Here is a 19,550-nt window from a genome sequence, read left to right as displayed (position 1 = left end):
AATCTCAGACCCAGAGAGATCATCCTAGGGATTTCTCCGCTGCAATTTTACTCGCGGTTATTGTGCATGCTGTCACCGGCATGGTGGACTGGCCTCAGCTGCTGGCAATATGGTGCCACTGCCATGCCCTCAGCTGTGAGGCTGCCGTATTTCTTTTCTGGATTTGAGCTCCTTTATGAGCCCCTGGAAGGCGCGATGAGCTTGGCCACTGGGAATTTTAGATGTTCTTTGCGCTGAAAGAACTGCTCAATTACACTCGTATGATCCTCAGCTGCTCACTTCAGCTCCTTGTTTACCTTTCTACTCCGCAGCCTGGTGCTGTGATGCATGATGGCACTGGTGCAGCTCTGCAATCCGGACTGGTTTCTTTTCTGTTCTCTGGTTGTTCTTCTAGTTTTCTTTTTCTCTGTCCCTTGTGTTTACATTATTTATTTCTCTGCTGATTGTGTTTTCTGGCTATGAAAAGTGCTGATTTTGTGGCATTAGAGATCGATGTTAGCAGGACTCGTAAACACTGCTTTTCTCAGTCGCCATCTTCTTATTTATTTATTTTTTTTTGAGATACTGGGGATGGAACCCAGGGGCATTCTACTTCTGAGCTACACCTCGAGCCTTATTTTCTTTTTATTCTTTATTTTGAAACAGGGTCTCACTGAGTTGCAAAGGCCTCACTAATTAGCTGAGGCTGTCTTCAAACTGTGATCCTCCTGTCTCAGCCTCCCAAATGCTGGATTACAAACATGTGCCACTATGACTGGCTGAAAATGGTATACATTTATATTGTGCTTGGTGCACTCTCCCCTTCCCTGGTTCCCTTCCCCCCATCCTAACAATGAGTGTCCAGGTTAACCATGCTATATTTATACTTTTACACATATTCAGATATAGTTCCTCCATTAATCAACCTCATCCTTCTTCCTCTCTTATCCTTCCATTCTAGCTTTGCTGAGATTTCCCGTCCATTATCTGGAGTCCCTCTGGTGTTCCTAATACTTCTTAGTTGGGCATATTAGAGAAAACATGTGTCCCTTCTCTTTCTGTGCTTGGCTGATCTTACTTAACATAATGATCTCCAGATCTTTCCATTCTTGTAAATGGCATGATTTTGTTCTTTTTTATAGCTGAATAGAATTCCATTGTGTGTATTTTCCATAATTGTACAATCTATTCATCTGTTGATGAAGGTAGATTGGTTCCATATTTTGGCTCTTATGAATTGTGCTGCTATAAACATGGGTATGCATATGTTACTGCAGTTCTCTGATTTCAACCCCTTTGAAAAAAATACCCAGGAGGAGTATAGCTGGATCATAAGGTGAATGTATTCCCAGTTTTCTAAGGAATTAACACTGATCTCCATAGCAGTTGAACTACTTTGCACTACCACCAACAGTGTAAAAGAGTTGCTCTTTCCCCACATTCTTGCCAGCATTTGTTGTTATTTGATTTCTTTATGCTTGTCACTTTGATTGGGGGCAGATGGAATCTCAGCATATTTTTTATTTGCATCTCTCTGCTGGCTAATGATGTAGAACATGTTTTCATGTATCAATTGGCCATTTGTATCTCTTCCTTTGTGAAGATTCAGTTCAGTTGCCCATTTGTTGATTGGGTTATTTGTTTTGCAAGTGTAGAGTTTTTTTTTTTTTTTAACTCTGTATATTCTAGATATTAGCCCTCTATCAGAGTGATGGCTGGTAAAGATCTCCCATTTCTTAGGCTTTCTCTTTAGGTTATTGATGGTTTCCTTTGATGAGAAGAAACTTTTTAGTTTGATGCCATCTCACTTGTTAATTCTTGCTTTAATTTTCTGTGCTTTGGAGGCCTGTTGAGAAAGTTACTGCCTGTGCCTATATGTTGAAGTGTTGAGCCTCTGCCCTCCTCTAATAACTTCACAGTCTCAGTTCTAATTTCTAAGTCTTTGATCCACCTTGAGTTGATTCCTGTGCATGGTGAGAGATAAGGATTAGTTTCATCTTTCTAAAAATGGATAGCCAGTTCTCCAAGCATCACTTTTTGAAAAGGCTTTCTTTTCTCCAGCCTGTGAGTTTGGCCCCTCAGTCAAAGATAAATTGACTATAGGTGTGTGGGTTTGTTTCTGTATCTTCTATTCTGTTCCACTGCTCTGTATGCCTGTTGTTGTGCCAATACCATGCTGTTTTTACTACTATTGCTCTGTAGTATAATTTGAAGTCTGGGATTATGATGCCTTGTGCATGGTTCTTATTGCTTAGAATTGCTTTGGATACTCTGAGTCTTTTCTTTCTCTATATAAAATTCATGACTAATTTTTCCAGGTCTATGAAGAATGTTGTTGGTATTTTAATGGGAATTGCATTGAATCTATAGAATACTTTTAGCAGAATGGCCATTTTGATGATATTTATTTTGCCTATCCATGAGCACGGGGGATCTTTCCATCTTACAAGGTCTTCTTCAATTTCTTTATTTAATGTTTTATAGTTTTCTTTGTAGAGCTCTTTTACATCTTTGGTCAGGTTTTTTACTAGGCATTTTATTGGTTTTGAGGTTATAGTGAATGGGATTGTTTTATTTCTTTATTGTGGATTCATTTTTGGCATAAAGAAAAGCATCTGATTTCTTTAGGTTGATTTTGTATCCTGCAACTTTTTTGAATTTGTTAATCAGCTCCAGAAGTCTTTTGGTTGACTTATTTGGGTCTTCTAGATAAAGAATCATGTCATCTGCAAATAAGGATAGTTTTAATTCCTGTCTTCCTATTTGAATTCCTTTTATTTCCTTCTCTTGTCTTATTGCTGTGGCCAGAGTCTCAAGGACTATATTGAAAAGAAGTGGAGATAGTGGGCATCTTTGGTTTGTTCCTGATTTTAGAGGAAATTCTTGAAGGTTTCTCCATTCAATATGATGTTGGTTTTAGGTTTATTGTATATTGCCTTAATGATGTTGAAATATGTTCCTTCTATTCCAATTTTCTTCAGTGTTTTCAACATAAAAGGGTGTTAGGTTTTGTCAAGTGCTTTTCAGCATCTATTGATATGATCATGTGGTTTTTGTACTCAGTTCTATTTATGTGGTGAATAATGTGTATTGATTTGAGTATGTTGAACCAGCCTTGCTTTTCTGAGATGAAACCGACTTGGTTGTGGTATGCAGTTCTTTTGATATGGTTTTGAAGGCATATAGCTAGTAATTTCCTTAGAATTTTTGCATCTATGTACATAAAACCTATTGATTTGTAATTTTCCTTTCTTGAGGTATCTTTATTTGGTTTGTGGATTAATGTAATACTGGCCTTGTAAAATAAATTTGGGAGAATTCCATCTCTTTCATTTTCTCGAAATAAGTTGTGAAGTATTGGAATTAGTTCTTCACTGAAGATTTTGTAGAATTCAGCTGGAAACCCATCAGGGCCTGAGCTTTTCTTTGATGGCAGAATTTTTATTGCTGTTTCTATTTCTTTGCTTGCTATTGGTTGAATTAGGCTTGCTATGTCCTCTTGGTTCAATTTAGGTAGGTTATATGTGCTTAGAAATCTAACGATTACTTCGTTGTTTTCCAGTCTATTGCAGTATAAATTTTCAAAATAGTTTCTGATAATTCTTTGAATTTTTCTACTGTCTGTGGTGATATCTCCTTTTTCATTTCTGATTTTAATAATTTGAATTGGTTCTCTTTCTTTTGGTTTGGTTGGTCAGGAGTTTGTCAATCCTATTAATTTTTTCTAAGTGCCAGCTTATTTTTTGTTGATTCTTTGAATTATTTTTGTTGTTGTTCTCAATTTGATTTATTACTGCTCTAATTTTAATAATTTTCTACCTTCTGCTGGCTTTGGGATTAGACTGTTGCATATATCTAGGTCCATGAGTTGTGTCATTTAGTTGTTTACTTGACAACTCTCTCTTCATCTTATGTGGGCACTCAATGTTAAAATTTTACTCTTGCCGGGCATGGTGGAGCATGCTTGTAATCCCCATTCTTGGGAGGCAGAGACAGGAGGATCACGATGGTTCATAGTCAGCCTCGCTGGCTTAAGAGACCCTGTTTCCACATAAAAATGTAAAAAAATAGGTCTGGGAGCCCGTGGGAGTGTATCCTGGAGGTAGAAGGGCTTCCAGGAACCAGTCTTATCATTCTGCCAAAACTGATCTATAGATTCAATGCAATTCCCATTAAAATATCAGTGATATTCTTCAGAGACTTAGAAAAATAAATCATGAACTTTATATGGAGAAAGAAAAGACCCAGAATAGCCAAAGCAATTCTCAGCAATAAAAAAACATTCAGGAGGCATCACAATCCCAGACTTCAAACTATACTATAGAGCATTAGTAGTAAAAACAGCATGGTACTGGCACAATAACAGATATACTGACCAGTGGATTCGAATAGAAGATACACAAACAAATCCATACATCTTTAGTCAATTAATCTTTGACAAAGGGGCCAAACCCATACGCTGGAGAAAAGACAGCCTTTTCAACAAATGGTGCTGGGAAAACTGGCTAACCATTTGTAAAATGATGAATCTAAACCCCTATATCTCACCACGCACAGGAATCAACTCAAGATGGATCAGACTTAGAAATTAGACCTGAGACTGTGAAGTTAGTAGAGGAGAGCATAGGCTCAACACTATAACATATTGGCACAGGCAGTGACTTTCTCAACAAAACCTCCAAAGCTCAGGAAATTAAAGCAAGAATTAACAAGCAGGATAGCATCAAACTAAAAAGTTTCTTCTCATCAAAGGAAACCATCAATACCTAAAGAGGAAGCCTACAGAATGGGAGAAGATTTTTACCAGCCACCACTCTGAGACAGGGCTAATATCCAGAATATACAAAGAGCTTAAAAGACTCTACACTAGCAAAATAAACAGCCCAATCAAGAAATGGGCAACTGAATTGAATAGACACTTCACAAAAGAAGAGATACAAAGGGCCAATAGATACATGAAAAGATGTTCTACATCATTGGCCATCAGGGAGATGCAAATCAAAACTACACTGAGATTCCATCTAACCCCAGTCAGAGTGACAAGCATAAAGAAATCAAATAACAACAAATGCTGGTGAGGATGTGGGAAAAGAGGAACTCTTTTACACTATTGGTGGGAGTGCAAACTAGTTCAGCCACTATGGAGATCTGTGTGGAGATTCCTAAGAAAGCTAGGAGTAGATCCACCATATGATCCGGCTCTACCACTCCTGGGTATTTTTCCAAAGGTGTTGAATCCAGAGAATTATAGCAACATATGCATATCTATGTTCATAGCAGCACAATTTTTAATAGCCAAAATATGGAACCAAACCAAATCTCCATCAACAGATGAATGGATTACAAAACTTTGGGAGATACACACAATGGAATTCTAGTCAGCCATAAAGAAGAAAATCATATCATTTGCAAGAAGATGGAAAGTCCTTGAGATCATTATGTTAAGTGAGATCAGCCAAGCACAGAAGGAGAAGGGACATATGTTTCCTCTAATATGCTCAAACTAGGGAACGTAGAGGATACTAGTGGTACTCCAGGTAATGGAGGGGAAATACCAGCAAAGCTTGAATGGAAATATAGGGGAGGAGGAAGACTGAACTTGATTAATGAGGGTCTACATCCAAATATATGTAAAATTATGAATATGGCATGGTTACCCTGGACAATCATTGGTGGGAGGGGGAAGGAAAAACAGGAGTGGGGGGAGAGGGCACCAAGTAGTTTAAATGTATACCATTTATGTTCAATAAAAAATAAAATATAAATAAATAAATAAGAAAAGAGAGGCAAAAAACAAAACAAAAAACTTTACTATTTATTTATTTATTTATTTAGTTGGTTAGTTAGTTATACTGGGATTCTTGGAAGCCCTTCTACCTCAGGGCTACCCTCCCAGACCTATTTTATACTTTTTATTTGGAAACAGGATGTCTTAAGCCAGCATGGCTGGCTTCAAACCTGCACAATCCTCCTGTCTCCACCTCCCAAGTGCAGGAATTACAAGCGTGTGCCACCACACCCGGCTAAACTTTACTCCTAACATTGCCTTCAAAGTGTACCATATTTTGGTGAGTTGTTTCTCTATTTTCATTTATTTCCAAACACTTTTTATTTCACCCCTAATTTCTGATCTTACCCACACATCATTCAATAGTGTATCATTCAATCTCTATGTATTTAGTAGTTTCTTTTGAGTTTCTTGTTGATTTCTACTCTCATTCCATTATAGTCTGAGAAGATGCAAGAAATTATATTAAATCTTTTGAATTTGCTGGTGCTTGCTTTGTGGCTCAGGATGTGATCTATTTTAGAGACAGTTTCATGGGTTGCTGAGAAGAATGTGTATTCTGTTGTTCCTGGTTGAAATATTCTGTACATGTCTATTACATCCATTTGGTTTATCTTTTTTTGAGTTCTGAAGAGTCTTTTGCCTTGAAGATCAATCCAGTGGTGTGAGAGGTTGGTTGAAGTCTCCCAATATTATTGTATTTGCATATATTTGAGATCTGATGTCCAGGAGGATTTTTTTTACAAATGTGGCTGCACCCACATTTGGGGCATAAACATTTACTATCATTATATCTCTTGGTGGATTTTTTCTTTTAATAAGTGGAAGTGCCTTGCTTTATCTCTCCTGATGTGTGTTAGCTTTAAAGTCTGTTTTCTTGCATATCAATATTGCTTCCCCTGCCTGTTTTTGGTCTCCATTGGCATGATATATCTTTTTCCATCATTTCACTTTCAACCTGTGAATGTCTTTGGCTGTAAGGTGAGTTTCTTGCAAACAGCATATATTTGGATTATATTTTTTAATCCACACTGCCAGTCTTTGTCTTTTGATTTGTGAGTTAAGTCTTTTGACATTCAGAGTTATAACTGAAATATGATTTTTGTTTCTTGTCATTTTGTTTTCTAATTTGTGTTTGGTATGGTATTATTTCTTTTGTACTTAGATGCCCTGCTGATCAACGTCATCTCTTCTTTGGTTCTGTAACTTCTTCTTTCTTCTTATGATTTATTTCTTTAAGTATTTTCTCTAGTGTTGGCTTTGAATTCATGAATTTTTTTTAGAGTCTGCTTATCTTGAATCACTTTTGTTTTTCCATTAATTTTGGATAATAATTTTGCTGAATATAGCAGTTTTAGTTGAAAGTTGTGTTTGTCCAGGGTCTGAATCACATCATTCCAGTCTCTCCTGGCATTCATGACTTAGGTTGTATATTCTGGGGTAAGTTTTATTGTTTTGTCCCTAAATGTCACCCATTCTTTTGTTCTTAAGATTCTTTCTTGGCCTCTATGTTGGTCATTTTGATTATTACTTGGCGTTGGAATGTCTTTCTTTGATGTTCTCTTAATGGTGTTCTGTATGACTCCTGAATGTGTAAATCCAAATCTCTTTCCATGTTTGGAAAATTCTCTGAAATTATTTCTCTACAGCGATTACAAATGCCCTTGGTCTGTACCTCTATCCCTTCTTCAATACCTTTTATCTGTAGGTTAGGACATTTCATATTGTCCATATTTGTTGGATGTTTAGGCTTTGTTGCTGTATTGACTTCCATATGTTTTTTATTGTGCTTTTGGTTTTGAAAGAGCTATCTTCTAACAATGATATTCTATTTTCAATTTCATCTAATCTTCCAGAATTTCTTTCTATTGCTGTCTTCATTTCATTTATTGACTCTTCATTTCATTCCAGACCTCTTTCTGATTCTTTCTTAGTGCCTCTATTTCCTCTTTCATTTCCTGTATGTGTGATTTGAGGCCTTTCATCATATTCTAGATCAGGATTCGGAATTCTTCTTCTTGCATTTCTTGTAGGCCAGTATTTATGATTTCCATTGTTTCTTCACTATTCAAATTCTCATATTTTCAAGGTTCTCAGTTTTGTTTTTCTGATATTGTGGCATCTTTTGTAGGCATTATGTGTAATCCAATCTTAGTAGTAGAAATTTAGAGGTGTCAGCAGGTAAGCAGTACTTTTTCCAATGGTGAGGGTTGGGTGATGGAGAGGAGCTGGGGTGATGGGTACAGGAGTCAGGTAAGGTAGAGGATATGATTAGGTTGAGTAAGAATTTAAGTAAATAAGGTAATATCTGGTTGAGAATGAGAGAAAGTTAGATAGTAGGACTCTTGCAGTTAGTAGAATATTTAAGTATGGAGATATGAAATACCTTGAATATTAAACAAGAAGATACATTAAGGGAAACAAAGGTTTTGAGAGAATAGAGTAGATAGGCTAGAGTGAGGAAGTTCATAAAAGGAATGGGAAGGAGCAAGCAAACATGAATAAAGTAACAAAACAAGATACAAAAGCTGAGTATTATATATCTAAGCCAAAAATAAAAAACAACCATAAGAGGGAAAAAAAGAGTAAGAAAGAGAAAAAAGGCCAAAAAGTAAAATAAAATAAAAAGAACTAGTGACTGTGTGAGACCACAAAGTGAAACAAACAACCAAACAAATAAATGAAATGTAAGATTTGAAAAATTACTCAAAATTGATACAGAGAATATAAATCTTGAAAAGTGTAAAAGATGTTAAGACACAGAGATAACTGCACAGGAGAAAATATAGATGATGGCAAAGAGTTATTACTTAAAAGAACAAGAGCAAAACAAATCCTAAATATATAAAATGCATAACTATTGGCTTGAATATAAGACTTAACTGAAAAAAAAACAAACCACCACATAAAGATATCTTAGTGAAAATATGTAACACTAAAGAGAAAGAGAAAAATCTTTGAGACATTGGAGAAAAAGTGCAAAGTACCTAAAAGTTAAAATGTCTACAATGGTCTAAGATGGAAAGCTAACAATAGAGATTAAAGACAATGAGAAAAAAAAAACCTTCTAATTTTATAAGACCAATAAATAGCATGAAATTCTAGACTCAGCTAAACTCTTATTTAAGCATAATATTCTACTTATACAGATGAAAATAATTTTCTATTTTTAAGTGCTGAAGATAATTGGATTTCATTATTTTCATACAGATATTATAAGAAATCATTAACAATGGCTAAGGATTAGCCATATTATTTATGAGACCTTTGAGACTAACAATATTTGTGCATAGCTCTCAGACACTCACACACACACACATACACACACACACAAACACACACACACACACACACACACACACACACACACACACACATCAGGAGTAATACTGTTCCTCCTGAACAGAGAGAAGTTCTGAAAAATAATGTAACTTCCCCAGGATTTTGATTCCAGCTTTTTGCTCTCTTTATCCTATACTATTTAAAACCAGTCAGCCAACAAAAAGTCAAACTAGCATGTATGTTATGATTTTGTGAGTGCCAGATAACATAGCCTATTGAATGAAGGTATAACTGAAATTTTATCAATGTGAAGCCATTCTGTCATTAACATTTAACAAGTAGATTTAATAATCTTCAGGAGAGAGTTAATTTTTTAAATTTTTTGTGTGTGTTTGTGTGTTGAAAGTAAATTTTGGTTGCAACAGAATTGAATCATGTTGCATTTCTATAAGCCTGGAATAATGTCATAAATCTAATGACTAATTTGGTGTTGTTTTCAGTATTCCAATGCTTCTTACTTATGACTTTTGTCATTTATTGTCCTATTATTCAATGACTCATTGTTTTAAAGAACTTAATGTCCCCCTTATTTATCAAATACAACTCTCTTTTATCAAAATAGACTCCATTTTATCACTATTGTTAATTATCATGTTTTAATTGCCCTATATACATCTTTGTCAAGGAAATTAATATAAGTACTAATATTTTTTAAACCAATGTGACATTTCTGGTAGAATACAGTATTTCTTAAGTCCATAATTTGTTTGCCTTGGATATAAAAATATAGCTGTGGTTTGGTTTTAAAAGTAGGATAATTTTAATAAATGATGTTGAGAGTGCCATCAACATTATTGGCACCCACTTTCTTTCCTTCAGGAAGGATAAATCATCAGTAAGTAAACATTAATAATAACACTTAAATTCTAAGCACAGCTTTTGAAAAAAGAAATAGTTTCCACAGATGTTCCCAAGAAGTTGCATGATACCTCTAAGGAGTAGGATGGCATCAGCTAATAGTTATGGAGGCATTCCAGGTCTGAACTGCCACAAATGATGTTCAATTTTAAGAGAATACAGGTATACCAACCACCTATGGGATGAAGTGTGACCAATTGGAACTAGAAATAGAATATGTTGTGGTGGCTCATGGGGTAGGCTGAATAATGATTTCTGTGAGGACTCATGTAAAGCCTTACACAGAAAGAGATATTTGAATGTGTCTTTGAGGTACAGCAGTGCTTCCAAATGGGAGATGAGGTAGGGGAGAGGGGGGATTTAGATTACCATAGGTTAGATCTTTAAGAGGTGTCAATATATGTAATTGAAAGAAAAATATAAGTTTTGAAATTCTTTAGGAATTATCATATATATATTTTCTTAATAGATTACTAGGTTCCTGACATTTAATAAGTATGATTTCACTCAATACATTATGTTATGATATTTATATTATCTTGTTTTCTTGATGCAGAAAATAAGGAATAGATAACCTGTTACAAAATTTTTCCTAAAGGTGACATGGCTCTTGTTACTAAATAATATAGCCATAAATTTAGAGGCTTAAAACAATTTGTTTTTATCTCACAGTTCTGTAGATCAGAAGTACAGTCAGAGTGAACTCAGTCCTCTGGTCAGGGTTTCATCAAGCTGAAGTCAAAGTGTTGGACAAAGTTGCAAATTTTGTCTGAGGCTCAGGATCCTCTTCCACACTAAGATACTGTTGGCATGATTCATTATTTGTGGCTGTAACTAAGGTACCTATCTTCTTGATCACTAGGAATCACTCTTAGAAACTAAAGGCTGCCCATCGTGCCTTGATTTCTGACTCCTGTGGATAGTTCACCATGTGTATTATACACATATAAAAGTGTATTATACACATGTAAAAGTGTCAAAAAATTATCTTCCTCCAATGCTCCCAGAATAAAAGCTTAGAAGACTGTAAGACCCTGGTTTTCTTCCCTTTTTTTCTTTTGTGTCCTAGCCCTGAGTGGTTTTGCTCTGTCACACAAGTCTATTCAGCTAGTAACAAATGGTAACGTACTACTGGCTTAATAAAAGAGACTTGTTTATCTTCATAAATAATAGTTTGATAAAAGTATCTAGGTCTTATATAATAACCCTATGGTACTAGGGATCCATGCTCCTGATATATTACTCAAGCATCTTAAATACACTAACATGTGCAACTCCTACTATGATTCCAGCTAACACAGACAAGGGAAAGAACAGAGAAGATATGGACATTTGTATTCGAGAGAATAACTAAATGTTGTAAGCATTGCTTCCTCCTATATCTCATTTTTATATAGCTATTCAAATGTGCATTCCTCACTACAGAGATGTCTAGTATAGTTTTCCTAAAGTGCAACAACAACAACAACAACAACAACAACAACAACAACAACATAAAACATGCAACTAAGCATTTGTATTATACAGGACAAAGGGAAAGTGAAGATGAAATGATCACTAGCACTGACTGTCACATGTTTAGTATTTTCTTTCCAAAGTGTTGTGGCTGATATTTCAGATTATGATGAACAGTAAGGAAATAAAAGTGCAGAAACATCACACAGGTTAAGAAAATTTAAATTCTCATTGGTTTGTAGCAGATGTACATTGAAAGTACCAGCCAAGTTAGTAGGAGGTAAAGATTAGTAGTCAGTAAGACGTTAATGGATATCTTTTACTTTACAAAAAGCGTGAAGAACATCCATGCAGCCTAGAGAATGGAACAGAAATGTTTCTGAGAAAAAAAGGTGTGGGACAGGGATATGATCACTTCATGGGATTGGAAGGAAAGGAGATGGCACTGACCACATAGGACATAGGAAATACAATAGCAGTTACTAGGTAGTATTACTCTATTTTTTTTTTTTTTTTTTTTTTTTTGGTGGGACAGGGGATGGAACCCAGGGGCCTTCTACCTCCAGGCTACACTCCCAGACATATTTTATATTTTATTTGGAAACATGGTCTCGCTAAATTGCTGAGAGATTCACTAAGTAGCTGAGGATGCCTTTGAACCTGTGTGATCCTCCTGTCTCAGCCTCCCAAACACGGGAATAATAAGTGTGTGCCACCACGCCCTGCCCTGAGTAGTATTCCTTTTATTTAGCTTGATTCAGATTGTGCTTCCACTTCAGAGCGTGTATCATAATGTGATGAATGACATAATGAATCTTTATATGTAATTAAAGTAAAACCTCATATATAATTAGATGAACATTTGTATATGATCACCTGAAAAAGAATATTTTAATGCTTATACTTTTCTTTATTATTATAATTTGCATAATTGTAATGATTTAACCATAGCATCAGCCTGGGAAATATAAGAAAGGTAATCTAATATCATTTAAGTATCTGTAAGAATTGTGAACTGATTAAACTGTAGCATATGAAAGAAATTTAGACTTACACAAAGCCAGGGCTAATTTAGTTGCTCTGGTAAGTGATACTGGGATGTATACAATTGATGCAAACTGGACAGACAATAATCTCTGCTGAATTGTTTGCAGTTGAGAGAACTAATACTATTATTGTACCCATGAGTGTGTGGACTGGAAACACACACAGTTGACCTCATCAATACAGAAAGAGGCCTTAGTGGCAAGAGAAAAATCAACCTGATGTCTATAGACCATTCCTGATCTTTCATTCTGCAGAGATTATAGTCTCAGCTTTATTTTCCTTGATGAATAATTTTTTTGAAACTTAAAATGTTAGAATTGAAAATATAGATGATAAAAAATATCAATTGTCATCATAGACCTATTATGTATTTTTTTAATCAAGGAATGGGGATTTTTCTTTGTAATAATTTGGAAAAAGATTTTTTGATATTTCAAATATTTTGATAAGAAAATATGAAATAGCCCATTGTTTAGCCAGATAGCATTTGATAGCAATTAAATGTGTAGGTGAGTAATTTTTTAGGACTTGTGATTTTTAAATCAAAAGTTATAAAATAATTTTTATCCTTAAAGTCTTAGGTATCATTATATGTTGGAGTTTAATATTAGAGTTACTAAAGTTACTCGATTCAGCATACTGCCAATTTAGACTAGTTGAATTACTTCTAAAGAAGTTAACATATTTAACTTATACATGTACTTAAAGGTTATTTGAAAATATCAGTTTGTAAATACAAAATTAAGAAATTTTAGTTCATTTATATTAGGTTGACCAAAACTCCCTTGAGAGATATTATTAAAATATACTCAATTATGAAAATAATAATAAAGAAATATAAGATTCCAAAAAACAGAATTTGGACCTAAAACCTTAAGTGAAAAAGGTCTAAATATTCATTAATTTATTAAATTAATATGAATTTGAATATTCTAAATAGCTACAAATAATTTTCCAGCATATAAATTATTCTGAGAATCACCAAAATAATATTTTAGAGTAAATAGCAATACCTTATATAAAAAATGAATGTAATATGAATATAAACGAAACAAGGCACAAAAAAAACAAAATAATCTTTTTATACTTCCAACACCACCTCCTTTCATGACATGGGTACATTTGTACTTTTTCACTTTGCTAATATAAATATACACAGATACATGTATACATAGTTAAAGTATTTTTTCTCTTTTTTAAAAGAAAATATATTTCTTTGGGTCAAGGTCTTAACCAATTCAGAAAAAAATTAGAAGTGGCCAATAAATTTATGGAAAATGTTCAAACTCACTTTTGATTAAATGAATACACATTAAGATAAGTACATAACTTCTATATGTCAGTTTGTCATTCATTTAACCAATTCTCTTGGCAAAATTGTTGAACTGGTGCTTGCCTAAGTGTATGATGCCACTAAAATCCATCAGACTATCCAGCAGCTACTTGAGCAATATGTATTAATAGCTTATAATAGTCATGTTCTTTGGTTGGTGACTCTGTTTCTAACGGCCATGGGCATCACTATTCATCAGAAACATTAAATAAAAATATTGGGTATCAATAGAAATGACTTGCTTAAAAAGAGTATTTAAATTTGTTAAATAAAATCATTAAAACTTTTCAAAGAGTAATGACATAGGGATATGTTTAGAGTAAAACAAATATAAATATTTATATTATGTACATATATGTATATATGAATATATGACCTATATAAATATGTTTCTTTTTAAAATTTTTTATTGGTGCATTATATTCATACATCATAATGGGATAAAAAACTTGTGTAGTCATACATGCACACATCACCGATTTACCCCTACCCAATTCCCACCCCATTCCCTCTCCATTCCTTCTTCCCTTGCTTGTGTTAGTGCTTGACATTGATATGTTTGTTTAAGTACATCATGTGCTTAGAGAGTTTCCTTCTCTCCTCCTATCCCCTCAGTTAGGTTGCTTTTTTTTTGCTCCTCTATAGAATCTCCTTTTTCATCTGGAGTTTCTCCTATGACCTATTTCTCCTTAGCTTTCACATATTAGAGAATGCTTCCGATTCCTTACTTTTTATGACTAACTAATCGCACTTAGCAAAATGTCCTCCAGTTCCATCCATTGCCCTGAAAATTATGTATTTGTGTTTTTTTATGACTGAGTAAAATTCCATTATTTACATATCTAACAGGTTTGTAGTCCATTCATCTGTTGATGGACATTTTGGCTGGTTCCATAGTTTGGCTATGGTAAATTGTGCAGCTATAAACATAGATATGCATGCATTAGTTTAGTAGTTTGTTTTCCTTTCTTTTGGGTAGATACCCAGAAGTGGTATTGCTGGATCAAATGGTAAATTGGTTCCCATTCTTCTGAGGATCTCCATACTGTTTTCCAAAGTGGTTGCACTAATTTGCAATCCCACCAACAATGTTTTAGAGTTTCCACTTCTCCATATCCTCGCCAGCATTTGTTGTTGTTTGTATTTTGAATGATTGCCATTCTAGTTAGAGTTAGATGAAATCTCAGGGTAGTTTTGATTCACATCTCTCTGATTGCCAATGATGTTGAACATTTTTTCATGCATTTATTGGTCATTTGAATTTCTTCTTTCATGAAGTGTCTTTTTAGTTTATTTGCCCATTTTTTATTGTTTTTTTTCTTAATGCTGAGTTTCTTGAGTTCTCTGTATATTCTAGATATTAGCCCTTTATCTGAGGAGTAGGTGGCAAAAATCTTCTCCCATTCTGTTGGCTCCTGATTGAGGTTCTTGACAGTTTCTTTTGCTGAACAGAAGCTCTTCAGTTTCATGCAATTCCACGAATTGATTCGCCTTTTAGTTTCTTGTGCCTTTGGGCTATTATTTAGAAAGTTTTTATCTGTGCCTATGTGTTGCAGTGTTAGACTTATGTCCTCTTTTAGGAGCCTCAAGGTCTAATTTTCCAGTCTTTGATTCACTTGAATTGACCAATGCAGGGTGAGAAAGTGGGATTTATTTCCATTTTTCTGCATATAGTTAACCATATAAACATGTTTCTCTTTTTTTTTTTTTTTGGTTGTACTGGGGTTCCTGGAAGCCCTTCTACCTCCAGGCTACACTCCCAGACCTATTTTTTATATTTTTATTTGGAAACAAGGTCTCTTAAGCCAGTGCAGCTGGCTTGGAACCTGCGCGATCCTCCTGTCTCTACCTCCCAAGTGCAGGGATTACAAGCGTGCACCACCACGCCCGGCTAAACATATTTCTTATTAAAATAAATGCCTAAGCCGGGCAAGGTGGTACATGCTTGTAATTCTAGCATTCAGGAGGCTGAGACTGGAGGATCATGGTACATGGACAGCCTCTGCAGCTTATTGAGACCGAGCTCGAGGTCGAATGCCCCTGGGTTACATCCCCAGACCCCCCACACACAAAAATGTCTAACAAAGTTATATTTGTAAGGTATTAAAGAAGATAACAAAATATTATGTAATAATTATAATACATCAACATAATAAAATTACCAACTCTTATTTTTTCTTATGCTCCCCCTATATTCAGGATTTCTTCAATAAATATACATTGCTATAATAATCACAAACAGTAAATAATGTAAGAGATAATAATAAGCATAATATATTATTGTCTTCACTGATTCATGATTAGGCTACTTCTATCATACACCATATTTAGTTCTTGTTGGTTGGCTTAGTCGATGTGTGTGGTTTCTTTTTAGATCGTGTAGTTAAGCAGTTTAAGGAGTGAAATTGTAGTATACTCTTCAGATTCTCATCAAGTATTATTTGCAATAAGTTGCATTTCAAAAAGAAAAATGACTTAAAATAAATTGAAACAAGTACTAGAACACAAAATAGTGAAGGAAAAATCAGTTCAAAGTTTTTGTCAAAGGCTTAGAATCTTAGGCTTGTGAGAATTTTGGAGAGTATTCTTGAAAAACTGGCCATCCAAATAAAACATGTTTGTCTGGGATACAAATTTATAAACAAAATGGGTTGTATAAAGTGAGAAAGGCATGAGTCTTTGTTTGCTCCGATATTATTTTTAACACATTGAAATATTCCAGTAAGTGATTTGAATTGCAATTTGGGAACCAACTGAGTCAACAAGAATAAATATGACAACTTTATGCCATCTGAGGATATTGGCATTTTATAAAAGAAATTGTCTTGTGGAGCAGATGATGGTTCTGGCTCAGGTAGCATCTTGTTTTCTACCTTTCCCCCCTGGATGTAGATTGTTGCCATCAAGTTCAAAGCACTGTTTTGCTAACTCTAACACCATGACAGTAATTAAATGGTGGAATGAATTAAATGCTTCAAGGTAATAGAGTCTTTAAAAACTCTTTAGGGTACAAGAAAATCCTTGTACAGGTGATCAGGAGAGAGAGCATACAAATACATCATGCAACTTTAGCAGTTTTCACAATTATTTTAGAATCATTGCCAGAAGTTCTCCAACCAATGCTTCCATTTTCTCTACGATCTCCTGCCACTGTGGTTGCCCAGATTTTACTTGAATGTTTCTAGCACCAGAGAACTTTCAGTTATGGGGTTTCCTCACTTGGGGTTGTAGATCCTATAAAAGTTCTCTAATGACTTTCAGGTATTATATAACACTCTGAAGTTATATGAAAAATTTTTTGGATATGAAGGCTAAGAACCATATGTTAATCATATTCTCAAAATTGTCTATAGCAGGATAAGATGTCATATGTCTTAAATTCCAGTACATGGGATCCTGAGACAGGAGTATTACAGGTTCAAGGCCAGCCTCTGCAACTTAGCGAGACTCATCAACCTAGTGAGATGCTGTTTCAAAAATAAAAAAATAAGAACGGGCATGGTGGTGCACACTTGTAATCCCTACGCCTGGGAGGCGGAGACAAGGAGGGTCACGCTGGTTTGAAGCCTTGCTGGCTTAAGAGACCTTGTTTCCAAATAAAAAATATTAAAAAATAGGTCTGTGAGTGTAACCCAGAGGTAGAAGGGTTTCCAGGAACCCCAGTACCACCACTAATTAATAATAATAATAATAATAATAATAATAATAATAATAATAATAATAAATGGCTGGGAGTATAGCTCAGAGATAGAATGCCCTTGAGTTCAAACCCTAGTATAAAAAATTTGTCTATTACTTTTAAACAATTAAAAATCACTGCAGAGGTAGCCTAGTCCATTTTCAAAGAGCTCAAATAATTAAACAAGGTACAGATAGTACTACAATAACATTTTCTACCACTTTAGATCCCCCCAAACCCTCTGAAATGATACAGAATATGTCCAGAATAGGTCTAGGCTATTGACTTAACCTCTAACTTTCTAAATATAACAAATCATTCACCATATTTGTCTGAAATCCTCCTCTTTAAGCATTCCCACTGTCTTAAGTGTCATACCTGGTGACTGGTGGTCTCACATTCAGACCCTCTCTTTTATACACACTCTATTTTGTTTTAATTTGATCATTTATTGCCCCTGAAGAATGGTTCACAGATTGTAGTTTTCAGGTATTTTCAAAATCCCATGCATCAAAAAAGAACTAATCCTTCCCCTTTTCTCTATACTAATCTTTTATTAATAGAAAACCATTGAAAGCCATAACTAATATTATGAATGTCAAATTTTTTGCTAGTTTAGATGTAATATTTACTAGAATTTCATAAATATACTCAAATTTGCATCTCTCATTCCTGCCTAGTCTGACACCTACTGACTGCATCTACTTTTTTCTATCAAGAGCATTTAATTGTGTGACCTCACACTCAGTTGAAACACTTCTGTGATAGAGTTTGATTTTTCATTCAGGTTACACTAAATCTCCTGTTTACTACTAAGCCCCAGAATTTTCTCAGCTTGGCACATAGAGAAATACAAGCCACAAAGGTGTAAAACGCTGACATTCAAGTCTTAGTTCTATCACTTATTCTTGTATGATCTTGGACAAGTTAAGATCTTGAACCCAGGGCCTTTAACATGCTTGGCAAACACCCTGCTACTGAACCATATCCCCAAAAGCAATATTTGTTTCCTGATTTTAACTAGCTTGAAGAAGCTATTTTTGAAAAATTTTGGTGTGCTAATTCTATTTTGAATATTTTTTAAAAAGTCTTGGCCTCTTAGAGACATATTCTAACCATACACAGATACTAATACAATATTTATGATTATCTTTAATATAATTCAGTTGAGTATGACTACATGAATAGGTGAAACAAGATTTGACATGTTGATAGATTTTGAGCTTGTTAGTGAAAGAGAAAATCCATTGTACTGTTACATACCTACATTTGATTTTTTTAGGAAATTGATTTAAAATGACATTTTAACATGTACTTTTCATTGTTGGAGTTGAGCAAAAGTATCTTATATTTTAATAAAAATTATATATGAATTATTTATTATAATACCCAAGTCCTATGTATTTCCTCAGAGACATGAAAATACTTCACAATTTTAGCTTCTGAAGCTTCAATCTCCTTGTTAGGTTTAAGGATCAATTTCTAAAAATTTCCTCTTTTTTCCAATTTGTGCTATAGAAAATGCATCAAGACTTTCTAGCTGAAGTACAATAAATATTTATAAGCCAATTGTGCAAATTGCTTTTTGTACCAATTTGAAGGGGAGCAAGTCTTATCCAGTACTATCCCTCAGAGCTCCTTTGTGCCAATAAGAAAAGAACCTTATTCCTTGCTGGAGGGAATTTGTTGTTCTGTTGACTTCAGCCTTTGCCTGCACTTCAGGCGTGTCATTGTTCAAAGTACAAATTAAACAAGTTTATGTGACAAACTTACTGTTATTATTGAATCCTCTAATTTTCAGACTCTACTACCAATAAAGATTATTATTTTTTCTTTTTTCACAGGAAACTATGAATTTAGTACCTGCTTCTTCACAGACACTGCTGATGCAAACTAATTTAATGCCCTTAGTACATGACTCTTCTCTCCAAATCACCTGCACTCTTCCCCTTCATATAAACTAGTGATTTATAATGAATCCATTTATTTCACATATTAATGAAGGAATAGAAAGCAATACAAACTTTTGTTTTTTATTCTTTCACTGGCGCATTACAAGTATATGTCAT

General features: G+C 34.5%; 1 protein-coding gene across 2 annotated transcripts in view; it reads left to right on the top strand.

Moving 5' to 3' along the window:
• The window catches only part of CFAP299 (cilia and flagella associated protein 299), a gene marked incomplete at both ends in the record, with an annotated part of 643,668 nt that overhangs the window by 434,206 nt on the left and 189,912 nt on the right, over positions 1-19,550 (top strand). The gene's annotated exons all lie outside the window — the stretch shown is intronic.

This window comes from Muscardinus avellanarius (assembly GCF_963383645.1).
Source record: "Muscardinus avellanarius genome assembly, chromosome: 6".
Taxonomy (NCBI): domain Eukaryota; kingdom Metazoa; phylum Chordata; class Mammalia; order Rodentia; family Gliridae; genus Muscardinus; species Muscardinus avellanarius.
This window is presented reverse-complemented; position numbering and strand designations above follow the sequence as displayed.